The sequence below is a fragment of the Heloderma suspectum genome, chromosome 6, assembly GCF_057233095.1.
Source record: "Heloderma suspectum isolate Gila_16-S chromosome 6, 16-S_ref, whole genome shotgun sequence".
Lineage (NCBI taxonomy): Eukaryota > Metazoa > Chordata > Lepidosauria > Squamata > Helodermatidae > Heloderma > Heloderma suspectum.
The window spans coordinates 24,991,740-25,007,251 of NC_139463.1; the positions used below are offsets into that span (position 1 = coordinate 24,991,740).

The window sequence follows — 15,512 nt, forward strand, 5'->3', positions numbered from 1 at the left end:
GAGGTTTTTCCTGACATTCAGCTGGAATCTGGCATCCTGTCACTTGAGCCCGTGTCCTGCACTCTGGGATGACCGAGAAGAGATCCTGGCCTTCCTCTCTGTGACAGCCTTTCAAGTACTTGAAGAGCGCTATCATATCTCCCCTCAGTCTTCTCTTCTCAAGGCTAAACATGCCCAGTTCTTTCAACCTCTCTTCATAGGGCTTTGTTTCCAGTCCCCTGATCATCTTTGTTGCCCTCCTCTGAACCCTCTCCAGCTTGTCTGCATCCTTCTTAAAGTGCAGTGCCCAGAACTGGACACAGTATTCCGGATGAGGCCTAACCAGTGCTGAGTAGAGGGGAACTAGTACTTCCCGGGATTTGGAAGCTATGCTTCTATTAATGCAGTCCAAAAGAGCATTTGCCTTTTTTGCAGCCACGTCACATTATTGGCTCATAGTCAGCTTGTGATCTACGACAATTCCAAGATCCTTCTCGCTTGTAGTGTTGTTGAGCCACGTATAATCAGAACATTAGTTCAACTAGCACAGTATTCTCTACTAATCTATTATTATTATTATTACTATTATTATTATTATTATTATTATTATTATTATTATTATTTACATTTCTATACTGCCCCATTGCTGAAGCTCTCTGGGTGGTTTACAGAAATTAAAACATTAAATACAATATACAGAGTTCAAAATCCATTTACATAAAATTACACAGACAATATACACAAGTAACATATCCTTAAAACAACTTTGTACTGTCAGTCATAACTAAAGACACATCTAGGACCGATGTCCTAGTGCTGCCAAATGCCTGGGAAAGAGATAGGTCTTAACCTGGTGCCAAAAATATAACAATGTTGGTGCCAGGCGGACCTCATCAGGGAGCTCATTCCACAGATGGGGGGCCACCACTGAGAAGGACCTCTCCCTCGTTGCTGACTTCCGAGCTTCTCTTGGAGGAGGCACTTTCACCTTAGATGGTGAATGTAGCATACTGGTAGGTTCATTTTGGGAGAGGCGTGCTGTCAGGTATTGCAGTCCCAAGCCATATAGGGCTTTATAGGTTAAAACCAGCACCTTGAATCGGGCTGGGAAACATATGGGCAGCCAGTGAAAGTGGGCCAGAGTCAGTCTTATATGTTCGGACCTTCTGGTCTCCATTATCAATCTGGCCACTGTATTTTGCATGGGCTGCAGCTTCCAAACCATCTTCAAAGGCAGCCCCATGTAGAACACATTGCAGTAATCTAACTTGGAGGTTACCGGAGCATAGACAAATGAAGCCAGGTTATCCATGTCCAGATAGGGACATAGCTGGGCCACCAACCAAAGTTGGTAGAAGGCACTCCGTGCCACCAAGGCCACCTGCGCCTCAAGTGACAAAGATGGTTCCACAAAGACCCCCAAGCTACAGACCTGCTCCTTCAAGGGGAGTGCAGCCCCATCCAGAACAGGTTGAACACCCGTCATCCGGTCAGAAGAACCACCCACCAACAGCATCTCAGTCTTGTCTGGATTGAGCTTCAGTTTATTAGCCCTCATCCAGTCCATTGTCGCAGACAGGCACTGATTCAGCATATCCACAGCCTCACCTGAAAAAGATGAAAAGGAGAAATAGAGCTGAGTATCATCAGCATACTGATGAGAATGCATTCCAAAACTCTGGATGACTGCACTCAGTGGTTTCATGTAATGTTGAACAGCATGGGGGACAAAACTGATCCCTGTGGAACCCCATATTGGAGAATCCATGGGGCTGAGCAGTGTTCCCCAAGCATCACTTTCTCAAGCCAACCCCCAAGTAGGAGCAATGCCACTGCAATGCAGTGCCTCCCACTCCCAACTCAGAGAACTGTCCCAGAAGGATACCATGGTTGATGGTATCGAAAGCCACTGAGAGATCAAGGTGAATCAACAGGGTCGCACTCCCCCTGTCTTTCTCAAAGCATGGGTCATAGGGATGTGTGAAACCCCCTTACCTTGAGTCCACAGGGGTTCCGCAGGGGGGGGGCAATCCATCCCTCCCCCCCGGATTCCATGTGGGCCGGCTCCACTCCACAGCAATCCTGTGGAGCCGGCCACCAGCTCCGCTCCACTGGCGATACGGCCAGCCGCCATTGCCGTGCCATATTGCTAGGGTAGGGTAAGTGAGTCTCCAGATGCAAATGGCATAATGGGCGCCATCTGCGGCCATAAAGCTGGTAGATTAGCCTAAATGCAGCCATTTACGGCTGCATTTAGGCTAATCTACCAGCTTTACGGCCGCAAATGGCGTCCACTACACCATTTGTATCCCTGTTTTCCCCCACGATAGGCTACGCAAATATTTGCGAAGCCTGTCAGATGAACAGGGACGCAAAGGGCCAGCGGAGCGGAGCTGGCAGCCCGCTCCATGGGATCAACACACTGAGGGAGCCGACCCGAACGGATTCCGGAGGGGCATGGAGGTGAGTGTTCAGTTCCTCCACGGGCCCCAATGGGGCCGGATTCTTGGAATACAGCCTCCTTGGGGTCCGTGGTGGAATTCTCCCCCAACCTTAGTCACCATACAGGGTGACCAAGGCTGGTTCTGTGCCAAAACCTGGCCTGAACCCTGATTGAAATGGATCCAGATAATCGGCCTCATCCAAGAGTGTCTGGAGCTGGTTGGCAATAGGGATGTATGAATCCCTTACCTTGCTCCGCTGAGGGGCATCCGCGGGGGGGGGAGGCGCTCTGTCCCTTCCCCCGGAATTCTTGACTGGGGGGGAGGCACTCCGTCACCTCCCCCTGGAATCCTGCCCAGCTGGCTCCGCTCCACAGCCAAGCTGTGGAGCCGCCGGCCGGCTCCGCCCACCCGCAGCCGGACATCCGGCCGCTGGGCAGCCCTGCAGGGATGCAAATAGCGGCTGTCGTAGCTGCTGCCATTTGGGTCCCTGTATTGACCCATGATAGGCTACGTAAATATTTACGTAGCCTTTCATGGTGGGGGGGGGGGAAACCAGTGTACGCAAATGGCGGTAGCTGCCGCCATTTGCGTACGCTGGGGTTCCCCCCCCCGCCATGATAGGCTACGTAAATACTTACGTAGCCTATCACGGCCTCCACAGGGACGCAAATGGCGTCCCTGCATTAGCTGTGATAGGCTACGTAAGTATTTACGTAGCTTATCACGGCTTGAAGAGGAGGAAGCAAATGGCGGCCGCAGGGCGGCCGCCATTCGCAAAGCAGCGCAGACAGGAGCAGGTAAGTGCTCCGTTTTGCGTGCCTTTCGTGGGGTGGGGGTGGCGGGGACTTCATCCCATGCGCCTTTCATGGGGGGGGCGGGGGCTTAGTTCTGCGACGGATTTCAGGGGGCCAAATGCACTGGCATTCGGCCTCACCGAGATCTGTTGCGGAATTCTCTGACATCCCTAGTTGGCAATCACTCACTCAATGGAACATTAGCAACCGGCTTATAATTATTAAGGTTTTCCAGGTGTAGGGAGGATTACTTCAGAGTGGTCTCACCACCACCTCTTTCAGGTGGCCTGTGGGACCACTCCCTCTTGCAAGGAGGCATTAATCACCACCCTTGCCCAGCCAGCTCTTCCCCCCCTGCTAGTTTTTATTAGCCAAAAGGGGCAAGAATCCAATATGGAAGTGGTTGCATGAACCTTTCCAAGCACCTTGTCCATATCCTCAAGCTGTACCAGCTGAAACTCATCCAAGAAAACTGGGCAAGACTGTGCTCTGAATGCCTCACCAGATTCACCCGCAGTAATGCTGGAGCCGAAGTCCTGGCAGATGTAAGACATTTTATTCTGGAAGTGGCTTTACAGCAAGCTTCAGATGTTTCCATAGTGTCTTTAGGGCCAGAATGTAAAAGGCCCTAGACAACCCTAAAAAGCTCTGCTGGGCAGCATATGGACAACTGAATAGAGGCAGTGAAATATTTTTTCCTTGCCGTTCTCACTGCCTTTGAATGTACCTGGCCATAGGCTTGCACCTGGGTTCGATTGCATCCACTAGGAGTTTTTCTCCACCTGCACTCAAGCAATCTCCTATTTTCTTTCATCACTCTCAGCTCAGGGTTATACCATGGAGCCATATGAGCTCTACTCTGGAGAGGGCACTCAGGAGGAATCGTGTCAACCGCCTGGGTCATTTCTGCATTCCACAGATCAACCAGGGCTTCGACAGGAGCACCGGCCATATCAGCTGGACCACACACACACCCGGCCCTCTGGAAACCATCCGGATCCATTAGCCTCTGGTGGCAGACCATCTTAATAGGTCCCCCACCCTTGCAGAGGGGAAACGCTGCTGTAAGTCTAAACCATGACGAAGGGACTGATACAAAGACCCCCACTTTCAGATCACCATCTCCACATCCAGTTGAGAAAACCAGGTCTAGAGTATGCCCCGCTACATTTGTTGGGCCAATGACATGTTGGGACAGTCCCACAGCTGTCATGGAGACCATGAAATCCTGAGCCACCCAGCAAGGTGCCCTCAGCGTGAATGTTGACATCCCCCAGAACCAACAGTCTGGGGTATCTCAGCAGCACATCTGAGAACACCTCCGTCAGCTCACCTAGGGAGTCTGTTGAGCAGCGGGGTGGGCGGTACAACAACACAGTCCCTAATCTGACCCACTGACCCAACACAAGGTGTAGACACTACAGACCAGCAGTCACATGGACAGGGAGCCTGCAGAGGGAGATGGAATTCCTATGGACCACAGCAACATCCCCTCTCTGGCCTTCAAGCCTTCCCTGATGCTGGACCAAGTAAAGTCTTCCCTGATGCTGGACCCAGTGGGCATATAGCTGGGAGAGACTGATTCCTCCCTGCTCACTCACCCAGGTCTCAGTTATACTTGCCAGATTGGCCACTTCATCCACTATTAAGTCATGGATAAGGGGGGCCTTATTCTGAACCGATCTGGCATTTAAAAGCAGCATCTGCAGACCGGAAGGCAAGCTGATAGGGCAACCACCAAACCTGTGGGTGCGGGAAGGACCGGAACACAGCATGGCCATTAACTGTCTGGGCTGCATTCCCCTTACCTGACAAGTCCTCTGATTGGCAGCAGCCCTCTGTGGTCTTCAGACAAGACCTTTCCCAACCCTACTGTGTAGAATGCCTTAACAGGAACTGCTTAGGATTGAACCCTTCTGCATTTAAAAGCATGTGTTCTATCACTGAGCCATTGACCACTACAATACCATGGATAGGGATGTCAGAGAAATCTGCAACCAGTTCAAATTTCTGTGAATCCAAACTGCGGATTCTGCAGCAGACCAGCTTTTGCAAAGTCAAGCAGATCCTGCAGACTTGCAGACTGTGTGTGTGTGTGTGGGGGGGGGTTACCTGGCCGGGGGGGGGGGAGATTTGTGCAAGTGCACAACAGAAAAAAAATTCTTGTACATCCCTAAAAAAATCTGATTCCATCAATGAGTGTATGATGGAACAAAAGACACCTGACAATCCGCCACCACACACAGAATGGATTTAACAAAATCCATACATCCCTACACTTGGAACACCTTCCAAGTTCTTTGCCTGAAATGTATTTTTAAACTGTCTCAGTACAGCATAAGATGCAGGGGAAACAGTCCCTTCAATATCATTTTACTAAAATAGAATTCTGATCATTTAGCTTTGCTTCTAATAAATAAAATGTTTGAAGAGTATTACCAATAGAACCCTACAGAACCCTACAGAAATCCCATCTCCACACTTAGGAATGTAACTGTCTCTCTCTCTCTCCCCCGCCCCCCAAAAGCAAACAAACACTGGAGTTATGGATTAGATCAACATCATTTAGAGTTGGTGGTCTTAGAAGAATGATGCCCTTTGTGGTGTTTTTCTCTGAGGAGAAGTAAATACACCCTGAAGCCATGTTCTTGTGCCATCTGCATAGACAGGCTCCCTTGAAATGAGGATGTATAGGCCCAAGGGTAAGACACAAACCAGCACAACATTCCTTCTTAATCTGGAATGTAGCAGGCAGCATCTTCCAAGTCAGACCAAGTAGCCCAGAATTGTCTGCACAGACTGACAGCAGCTGTCTTGAAGATGCCAGGGATCAAATCCTGGACCTTCTGCCTGCATAGCATGTACTCTGCCTGGGGATGTATGGATATTGTGAAATCCATTCCATCTCTGTTTTACAGATTTGTTCCATCATCCACTCATTGACAGAATCAGACTTTTCTCAGTTTCCTGAACTTGCCTTCGCATTGGAAAGTGTGCACTTGCACAGATGCGAATTTCCAAAAATGCACAAATCCCCCCCCCCCAAATGCACATTTTCACACTTTAGCCTATGGGGAGAAATGTACATTTTTGGTTGGTCTTTTTTATTTTTCATAATTTTTGTATGACTAAGGGAGCAATCCTATGGCTGCTAGACAGTGGCTAGACGGCCATAGGATATCTGGTTTTCAGGGAACCGACCTCGGAGCCCACACTCCGAGGTCAGTTCCTGGAGGAACGACCTCTCTGCACTTCCGCGCTGCCTCTGAGGCAGCACAGAACAACCCCATACTCCGCGCTCGCAAGAGGAGTACGGAGTGGCGGAAAAGGGGCACGTCTGGGGTCGTTCCGGGGCAGGGAGAGCGGAAATGCCTGTAAAACATATCCAGTGTGTTGTATGGCAGCCTCCTCCCCTGCTCTGCCCTCCCACGTCTAGACAGCCTCAATCAGCTATCTAGCCATAAACACAGGGCAGGAGAAGCTCAGAGGGAATGATCCCCTCCATGCTTCTGCTCTGCATTGGATAGGCAGTTGCCTCCGAGTTCAGAGGTGGCCGCCTATCTGCATAGGATTGTGCCCTAAATTGCATACAATTCCAGAAAGTTGTTTTTTTTTTTTTTTTAAAGAACAGTCTGCAAATCCACAGAATCTGACTCGGAAAAAGCTGGTCCACTGCAGAGTTGGCAGGATGAATTCACAGAAATCTGATCTCATTTGAATCCGCTGCTGATTTCTCCGACATCCTGAACTCTGCCACTGAGCTATGGCTAGGGATGTCGGAGGAATCCATCCAGGGGGTGAAGTTTGCTGAGCTTTCAGCAGCTCGGTCCCCAGACTCTGGCTCACTTACCTGTGAGCTGGGCTGACTCTGTCTGTATCAGTTTGGGCCAGCTCGTGGATTTTTCCGTCTCCCCCACTAAAATCTCCATTTATGCAAATTGTGGCCACACATTGGGTCCCGAATTACCGTGGCATGCAACTGTAATATGCTTAATTTGCTACCGTAAATTACGACCATAATATGCTCAATTAGCACAAAATTAAGCATATTTAAAATGAAGCAAAATTAAGCACCACAGCTGAAATTTGTGCAAATTACCACCACAAATTGTATAAATGCACTATGGCACCTATGGGCACTACATTGGGGACCCAACGTGTGGCAGCAGTTTGTGTAAATGGAGATTTTAAGGAGGGAAAAACATGAGAAAGTTCCCAGATTTGGGGAAAATGCCCGCAGCTTGGCTCACCAATGCAAACTCCAGGGGAATCTGGCAAGCCCCCAAAGGGTCGGATTTCCCCACAACAGCCATCCTTAACTTTGGGTCTGGGAGTCCGTCCCCCCCCCGATCCCCAGACTTCACATGCTGAGACGCCGTCCTCACTTGCACCCCACTCACACCCTCCCAGACTCACCGCAATTGGCCTGCTGAGCGCCCACCATTTTCCTGCCTTTGCTGTCTGCACAAAAAGGAAGGTTTTTTAAAAAAATGTGCATATTTAAATATGCACAGTTTGGGGCCAGGAAAGCTTAATGTGCCCAATATTAGCATTATACTTCTAATATTGTGCACATTAAGCTTTCCTGGCCCCAAACTGCGCAAATTTAAATATGCACATTTTAAAAAACTTCCTTTTTGCGCAGACAAGAAGGGTGGGAAAATGTCAGGCTGGATGGGATCGCAGTGAGTCCAGGAAACTCGCCAAGCTCATGGGAGGCCTGAGTGTGGGTCTGGGGGGGGCAAGCAGGAGCTGCGCTTTTGCGGGTGCCTGGAGAACCCGAGCTGGGAGGGTTCTCACATCCACAGCTATGGCCCTTTCCCAATCCTGAGTGTTTCACATAGGTTTTGATGTTGCCCTGTATTACATTCTGTTTACGGTAGGGATGTCAGAGAGTTCCGCCACGGATCTCGGTGAGGCCGAATGCCAGTAAATTCGGCCCCCCGAACTCATGGCGGAACGCCCTGCCACCCCCCCGCCACCCCGTGGATCCCCCCGGGACGAGACTTACCTGTGGCGAATCTTCCGGGCGGCGGCTCCGGCGGCGGTTTCGGCGGCGGCGGCTGCAGGGGTTGGTCTTCCTACTGGCTGCCGACGCTGCCATTTCCAGGCTTGTGAAAAAACAAAAAAAGATGTGATAGGCTACGTAAAGATTTATGTAGCCTATCATGGCTAGGTTTAAAAAAAAATGACATGATAGGCTACGTAAATCTTTATGTAGCCTATCATGGCTGGGTGGGTTTAAAAAATGTAGCCTATCATGGCTGGGTGGGTTTATTTGCGTCCCTTTTTGATTCACTGTTTCAGCCTATGTAAATATTTACGTAGGCTAAAACGGTGAATTAAAAAGGGATGCAAATAGCGCCCGCTACGCTATTTGCGTTCCCCTTTATTTTCTCCATCATAGTCTACTTAAATATTTACGTAGATTAAGACGGCAAAAATAAGGAACGCAAATGGCAGCGGCCGTAGCCACCGCCACTTGCGTATGCGTTTTTGTTTTTTGTTTTACCCAGAGCCCTCCGCGGCCGGAAATTCGGCTGCGGACGTCTCTGGCCTGGCTGGGCCTGGCCAGCTGCTCCGCGGAGCTGCCGCGGAGCACAGCCGGCCGTGGAGGATTCCGGGGAGGAGGAACAGAGCACCTCCCCCCCCCCATCAATATAATCCATGAAAGGTAAGTGACTTTCGTACATCCCTAGTTTACGGGCTGTGAAATGTTGCACTTTTCTCCCAAAGTCAAAACTGGTGACAAAATGGGGCAGAGAGCTTTATCCAGGAGATGTATCAGAAAATAAAGAGAGTTTGACCATAAATTTTTAGATGGCCTGAAGGGCCACTAGATTCCAAAGCACTCCACTGTGAAGGGAGAAGTTGCATGAGTCCTGTGCAGACATCCAACTATGTGTACAACTGAACATGTGTAAGGGGCATCAGGATTGGCCTCCTCACCTTGACCTCCATCTGATCAATCTCCCATTTGCACAGGGGCCTACCCATGATCCATATATTGGAGAAATTTTTACATACGTTCAACGGTATATAAATATATTTATTATTCATCATAATAATAATATATTTCAGAAATGAAGACTAATGCATAGGAAGCTTAGCTAGGGTGGCCAAGTGTCCTACTTTACAGGGGATAGTCATCCATTTGAAGGGATGTGAAAGGACAGTCCTCTATTTTGAGTCATCCTCTCTTTGAAGGCCTGTCTGGTCCAAGCCCAGTGTAATGATCAAGAACCATAAGAAGGCCTTGAAGGTGGCCATCAGCACCTGGACAGCAGACTGAGCAGGCAGACACACAGCTCACTTGGTTGCAGTCCTTCCCAGTATGGTGAGATATATTGTATTTCTATTTATTTTTATAGTAATTTTTTTCTACATGTCAATTACCATATGCAAATTTTATGCAATTTGATGTCCTCTGTTGTCCTCTTTTGGGGGGATGTGTAGGAGACCACCCTAGAGCTTATGGCACATAGGCCCCTGTGCAAATGGGGTAGGGCTAGTGAGTGCAGTTTTGATTACACACACACACGACTCTTCAGTGGTACACATGACTGATCATCAAAGATCTGGCTGTGCTGTTACAGATCTATGCCTGCAGTTGTGGTGAGCAGAAATGCTGAAGAAGTGTACACAAGCTAGCAAATGAAATGTCTAAATTAGGATGCATGGGTTTATTTCTGTGTTCTTGTCCTTATGATATTTCAAGTCTACCTTATCAAGTTTCTTCAGAAGCTCAACTGGGTTTTCTTTTCCACAATTTCAGAGCACATATTTTGTAGAATAATTGCAAGGTGTCCACTAGCTATAGTCTGTCATCTTTTCTCTTCATAAAAATGATATCCAAATTATGTTGATTACATGCAGCTCAAGTATGCAAATGAGCTACATTTCCTACAGCTCACGATGTAGTTTCTGATGAGTCTCTCAGGGCTTTAACAAGTTCCTTATTCCTGCCTAGAAAAAGCAGATCTAAATAAAATATAAAATAAAATAAAATTGATCAGCAAAATTGATCGGAAATAGAGGTGGACTCCAGGGTGAGAGTCGGTTGATCTCCTGAACAAAATCCAGAACAAAATCTAAAACCATTGCTGACCGAAGGCAACTCTCCCAGAGCAAGACCAGTGGGATGTATTTGCTAGTCTGTCTGATGGAACAACATGCATTTTAGTGTAGCAAACTCTTAAGAGTGAACATTTGAAAGGGGAAGAAAATATAGATCATATTTAGTCATGGTGAAGATCTTCCACAAAAGAATGAAGGGACTATGCTAGATGAGGCTCCTGTTGTGATGCTGTGGGAAAAATTGCCAATTGCAATCAGCCACCATGTAAAGAGGTTAATATCAAGGAGCAGAAGGAAAGTTGTGTACATCTGGATTATTGCCCCCACTTCGCTGCATAAGGAAGTCATGGTATTAACCCCCCCCCAAAAAAATAAGTAGGTTAAATAATGACTAATGCTGGAAACAGACAGTCACCAAACATGTCGCTGCATAAAACTGTATTGTGTGTGTGATGGCTGTAACCACAGAGAGAGAGAGAGATTTTGGTGGTTTCCTGCCGCATCTGGCTGCACAGTAATAAACACAGTGTTACCATTTGGTAAGCCAAGCTTCTCCCACCTCTGCCGATGTTTGAGCAGTTGTGGCAATAGGGTAATGTTTGGCTTACCCTTGTGGCCAGAGGCAACTGTATGCACATAGTTAGTCACAACATGCTAAATTGGGGTGGTTATGATGTGGTTAGCCTTGATCTGCCTGGAAGCAGGGAGGCTTTTACTTTCCCCAGCTGGTCTAGCTGGCTTCCTCTGGCAGAGTTTGAATCTGAATAGTGGTTTCTTCTATTTGCAAGGAATTTCTTTTATACGGAGAAGGGAGAGAACTCAAAGTAGCATCCTCTCACCTTCACTTTGAAGTGGTGCAGCCTGTTATACGCTCTCATCCTGCTGCGTATGTGGAGAGACCCGACTTCTTTTTCAGTGGGGAAAACTAGAGAAGAAGAAAGGGAGAAAAGTGCACATCACATTTGTTTCAGATATGGCCACATTTTCTGCCTGTCACCAGAGTGTGCTTACACAAGCTGCCATAGTGCTGCACTTGAATTCCAGTTGGGAAAACACAACACATTGCTATACATCTGCCAGTCTCAGGCTCAGAGTAGCATGGGCAAGTGGATACATATCCCACTTGCCAAGGTCGAAATGTCTACTTCCCCCAGATAAGCAGGTAAGTGGCACATTGCACTGGGGCTGGTTATCTTCCCAGAATACCCCTTTATTATCCATCTCCAGTTCTTCTGCTGAGTGCAGAGATATCAGAACAGTCAATGTTTGTTAAGCATTCACAGTCATAATCCGTTTGATCTGATTGAGGTGTGGTGAAGCCATGCTGACTTTAACAATGAGATTTATGGATGCTCTGACATCACACCATCCAAACCTGGGTCGCTTCCCGCTGTTCTCCATACCACCACTATTAATATCTCCTCAACCAGTATTATCATGCAATCTTTGTTTTGCTTTTGGTTCAGAACAAAGTTCAGAGAATGCAATGCACTTTTATGTGGCATTTGCCTTCAGTGTTTCTCAACTTTTGACTATTTTTGGACACAAATTAGCATGGCTTATTTTGCATAAAATAGCTGAATGCTGATCACAGCTGATTTAAAAGCTAGAATGTCATAGGGATGATGATGAAGTGGAAGAAAGAGTGGGGGAAAGGACCGAGAGAAGAATAGGAGAGAGGTGAGAAGAAGAAGAAGAAGAAGAAGAAGAAGAAGAAGAAGAAGAAGAAGAAGAAGAAGAATTTAAAGGGCATACAAAGGGGGAAATGCAGGGGGCAAGATGAACAGGCAGAAGAGAAAATTCACAGTCAACAAAAAATAAAAAATAAAAAGTTGTAGAGATTTGCTGGTGGAGCCAGAGGAATCTGTAGATATTTTGCTGTGCAGCACTATTTTTAAGTAGGAGATGGGGTACTGTTAAAAAGCAAAAGAAAAATTATAAGTCTCTCTAGGCCTCTTCTCTTTTACTTTGTTTCCCTGACAGTTATTAAGAAAAAATGTAAGACCAGAGCATTAGCAAATGGACCCAAAACAGCCTTGCTACTACGTCAGAAAAATTGGTTCCAAACACACATATAGAGGGGGAAATCCCAATGCCTGGAGTACTGGGAAACTATATTGGATTGTGGTGGCCTTTGGCTATGAGCAATAAAGTTTGTATGGGTATACCGGAAAACCCTGTGTATTTATACATTCTCTGATATTGTCCCCAGAGAACTGCAGTAGTTGAACCAAAAGTTATCACCTTACTTCAGTAATTACAGCTTGAGCTCTTTATGGGCTGTCTTATGCTGGAGGTCAGTTCGTATAGCAATAATAATGATCCTCTCTGTTAAACGTACATACCTGTAAATTTGGATGGCGATCAACAGTTCCTATATTGGATCATTGGTTTCCCCTCCAAAATGGCTCTAAAGGACATTGACGAGAGTAGGTTTTGCCCTCATTAGCATGTTGTCAGCATTAAATGTGTCATCAAATGCAGCAAAATTAAGTATTTTTCCCCCCATGCAGTATTTTTCTCCTGACTGAATCGAACAATGCCGTTGCCATAGAAACAGCCTTTCTGGAAAAGGTCACTTGCAAGAAACTGTGTTTTAGGTGCAACTCAAGGAGATTATGGGGGATTAGTTTATATATTTATTTCTTTAAAGGAAATATTATGAGTGAATAATGTCCAACTGAGCTGGAAGGTTTTCTCAGTAAATTAAAAACTCTGTGATAAAAGCTTTATGTTTTCCTTCTTTAAAAAAAAAACACGGTATGCAATAGAGTAATATCTGAAATAGTGACTCTGTGTGTGTGTGTGTGTGTTTTAACTTGGTTTTAATTAAACCTCAGTCAGGGCTGAGAAATGTGGTGAGAGGAGATAATTGCCATATCCCCAATGCAGTTTTTAAACTCTGGCTTTGATATGTACTTCCAGACAGACTTGAACCTCCCCTGCCCCCCACAACACAATGGCTCCAGGGCAGTCTTCTTTGCATAACCTAAGGGGTGCTGGGGAGAGAAGGCCAGGTGGAGGAGGTAGGAGGATGCCATGTGAGAGGTTTCAGAAGAGAAAATTTGGGGAGATGTAATCGAGGGGGAGAGGTTAATTGTTGTGGTGCAGGAATGGCTTTACTAAGACATTCATAATGGGAAAGGTGTTGGCGTTTGAGGCTGACTTCTGAATCTGTAAATGTGAAGGATACATTCTAGTATTAAAATATTTGTAAGTGGGGGCAGTACCTCCTGGGGGAAAAAAAAACACCCCAAAGCATGAGGCTGAAATACATTATTCATTTATCTGGGAGTATATCACATTGAACTCAATGAAGCTTACACCTGAGTAGTCACCTATAGGATGGCACTGGTAAGTTGGGTTTCCACAATTCTCTTTTCACCAAAAACATTTTCACAGATGCCTCCTGGTGGGGATATGTTTATCTGTCCAGCTATGTAATATTCTGCTTTTCTTTCAATATGTTCAGCTTGGCTTACACATTCCTTCCAGGAAGGGCTTTAGCAACAGTGGGGCTTCTGGGAGCCTGCCCCCTCTGAGATATTCCCAGAGCCAGCCCAAAACATTTAGCTACCTGGTGCAAAGGACAAGATGGCACTTTCCTCCATTCCATTAACAAAACCTGAACTGACTGGCAGTTGAATCGTACTTCAGTGCTGGCAACAGAACTGCATCCTCCACTGTGCCTGAGAGCAGCTGGCTAGGTTAGGGAGCCAAGGGCAGGTTGCAGGGCGAGCATGGACCTGCTCTCTCAGCACCCCTCAGCACCTGCTGTCTCACTGTGCCTATGGTAGGGCCGGCTCTTCCCAGATCCTTTCACTGAACTTTCACCTTTCATTTCTTCCTTTCTTTTTAAAGAAAGAAAACTCTAGCTGATGTACTTGTAGAGATACAAAGCAATGTAGGCAGGCAGTATTGTACCCAATTGTTCACTAACGGCAAAACTACATGTTACACTGAATCAGTGGAGGCAGGTGGCTCCGATATCACCTTGGATAGCTCCTGTAGAGTTCTGACTGGTTCTGACCGAAACCCAGAGCGGATTCACTGCCCCAGTGACAATGCAGGCACCAGCCACCACTGTACTGAATGCATAGCATATAGCTATGTTTCCCTTTTTATTTTTTATTAATTACAGGCACATTGGGGCAAGCGATCATTACTGCGAAGGCAGACGTGTCAAGGGGGAGGCTTATCTCTTGTCTTCCCAGCACAATCGGAGCACAAATCACTGCTCACCCCGGGTGGCTTGAATGCTTATGAATAAAGTTCCCATTGGCGCTAAGTAGCAAACCTCTTGCCTTCCAGTGTTCCAGCTAGTGAGGTAGAAGGCACAAAGATGAATGACAAACACTATATTTATTTCTTATACAATTTATTACTATTACTATTAGAATCAGTTTGCATGGTACTTTACAGAGAACAAGTCTATGCCCCCACAAGCTTAAAAGCTAAAATTTGACAAAGGTTTTTTGTTTCATGAAACAAATTGGTGTGACAAGCACCTGTGAGGTCCTTGTGATGGCAGTTGAGCCTTTAGAGAGAGGGGGGAAAGGTTCTAGGAAGCAGAAGTTAGCCATACTTTGTGATTCTGCTCTCTGTTGTTAAGAGTAGTACTAGAGAAATGGAATATCAGGGTATCACTTACGGAGAAGGGAAGCAAAATGGAGGGCAATGGAGAGAGGAAATTGGACTGCTTAAGCCCCTAACGTGAGTATCCATGAGGTTGTAGCAAGTAGCCATAATGATAATCCCCCCCCACCTCTGACCCCCATTCCATACTATATAGGGATGTTTCCAGAGGAAGTAAAGGAGAAATGACACCTTTTCCCTTTCCCACTGTCCATAGTCCCCCACTTTATGGCTAGAAAGTGCCCAGGAAACTACCTAGCTCTATATCATAGCAGGGGAAAGTGTCCTCCCCAGTCCCCACATATATACACCTCAGTGCTGAAACCCATCCTCCCCTGCAAGTCCTTAACAGGACTACAAGGCTCTGTTCTAAGCTGAAGCCCAGAACAGAAGCTTTCCTTACAGGAGTTGGGGATATACTATAACACTGTGTTGCAGGTCCTATTTGTAATATACAATATGTAAAAATATGATATACGCATGATATATACTGAGGTAGTGTCACTTGACAAAGTAGAAGCCTACACTAGCTTTAGAAGAATTAAATATAAAGAATTAAGATCACCAAATCTCAGTTAGTCCT

The 15,512-nt window shown here is 46.6% G+C and overlaps 1 protein-coding gene across 4 annotated transcripts in view; it reads left to right on the plus strand.

The window, feature by feature from the left end:
• PKNOX2 (PBX/knotted 1 homeobox 2) overlaps positions 1-15,512 on the plus strand; it is a 531,025-nt gene that overhangs the window by 250,060 nt on the left and 265,453 nt on the right. The gene's annotated exons all lie outside the window — the stretch shown is intronic.